This window comes from Myotis myotis, unplaced genomic scaffold, assembly GCF_014108235.1.
Source record: "Myotis myotis isolate mMyoMyo1 unplaced genomic scaffold, mMyoMyo1.p scaffold_m19_p_9, whole genome shotgun sequence".
In the NCBI taxonomy this organism is placed as follows: domain Eukaryota; kingdom Metazoa; phylum Chordata; class Mammalia; order Chiroptera; family Vespertilionidae; genus Myotis; species Myotis myotis.
The window spans coordinates 88,123,486-88,125,292 of record NW_023416401.1 but is presented as its reverse complement, the minus strand read 5'-3'; the positions used below and the strand labels follow the sequence as shown (position 1 = coordinate 88,125,292).

The 1,807-nt window shown below is 43.2% G+C and overlaps 1 pseudogene; it reads right to left on the bottom strand.

Annotated features, from left to right (window-relative positions):
• Window positions 1-276: 276 nt before the first annotated feature.
• LOC118662440 lies at window positions 277-766 on the bottom strand (annotated as a pseudogene).
• Between the last annotated feature and the right edge of the window lie 1,041 nt (window positions 767-1,807).

Below are 1,807 nucleotides of genomic sequence, written 5' to 3'. Positions count from 1 at the left end.
TCCATCAAAGATTATGTCATATTACATGCCATGATTAGCTTTCTACAAACAACTGCTTTCTGTGTACAAATCAGTGTCAATGACATAAAAAATAAAACTGTACTAGGCGGAGAACTTTATTAACCTGTTTCAAACTTTATTCCCAAGATTCTTCAGCTTAATTAGCTGCAAAGAATGATTTATATATAAGCAAAAACTGAAAAGAGTGGCGTTGGGCTAAAACATATTATCAGATCCATAAATAAAATTTGAAAAAGCAGTCATAATATAAAATAGCAGCTCCCAGAAACTTCTTCAAGTTTCTCTTCTTCAGAAGTTGACTCAGTTCAGTTTGCTTCATTCTTGGAAGCCTCATCAAATCCTCCACAAGATCTGCAACTTCGTCATCATCATCCTCTCCACCCACAGACTGAGCAGAGCTGCAGTCAGTCTCCTTAACCGTCAGACTGCGTGCCGAGCTGGTTTAAGACGTGGGGTAGCCCTGCTGTCGGCTGCCCTGTCTCAGCAATGCCTCTCATGGGGAAAGTGTTTGCTGCCAGCGATGCCTGAGCTTTAGGGTTGTTAAAATGGATCACTGGTCCTTGGTTTGTGAGCATATTTGCCTCTTTAATACCAGAGATATTGTTTACCCCTGACTTCTTTAAGGAGAACTGAAGTTGCTTACCATCTGCTGTACCTGTTCTGCGAACCCCCTTCTTTCTATGAGCAGTTCCTTTCCCACCCATGCACACTGTGCCCGCAGTTTGGCAAGTTTCTCTTGGTTCATGATAGTTTCTTTCATCTTGTTGGAGAGGAAATGGGGCCACATGGAGGACTAGAGCTGATGCTTAGGGGGTCTAAGGCAGACCAGCTGAGAACCAGAAATAACCAACTCTAGAGCCACCTATTTTCAATGCTAGATTACCAAAACCATATCATTTCTTTCCAATTTAATTAGAATTCTTAATTAAACTTGTCTTTTTGGTGACAAGTAAGTAATTAACATTCCTCAGATTAGCAATACATTCACATTTTTAAGAGCTATCTATAATAATAAAATCATAATATGCCAATTAGACCAGACGTACTTCCAGACAACCTTCCGGACAAAGCCAAGGCTGCAAGGAAAGCCCGGGTCCCAGGTGACAGAAGGAAGTTGGTGCCGGCAGCTGGGGGAAGGAAGGCCTACTCTTGCATGAATTTCATGCATTGGGCCTCTAGTATTCAAATAAAATCCAAGTCATATTCATTAATAGATTCAAATCTGTCCTCTAGATTCTCTGTAATAAGAAGCCAAACATAGGCAAACTCAGGTTAATTAGTATTTCAGTATCTTGGTACCTAGATATTTAATCATTTTTACTATTTAACCCAGCAGACTCCCAAGTTTTAAGTTACCAAAAACTTTGGAAAAACTATGCTTAAGTATATATAATTATTACTAAAAAGCTTTATCAAAAACCCTTCATTTTGGTTACATCTATTTATTATGTCACTAGAGGCCCTGTGCACGAATTTGTGCATGGGTGGGGTCCAGTTGGCCCCACTCCCAATTGGGTTGGGGGGGCCGATCAGGGATGGGGCCAGCGGGGAGGGGGGTGCCCAGGCAGTTGGTGGGCTGGCCCTGCCCCCAGGTCAAACTCCAGTGAAGTCCCAGTGGAGGGGACAAATTTGCATATTATCCTTTCATTATATAGGACTAGAGGCCTGGTGCACAAAAATTTGTGTACTCAGGAGGGTCCCTCAGCCTGGCCTGTGCCTCCTCGCAGTCTGGGACCCCTTAGGGAATGACCACCTGCTGGCTTAGGCCCGCTCCCCGGGGGAACGG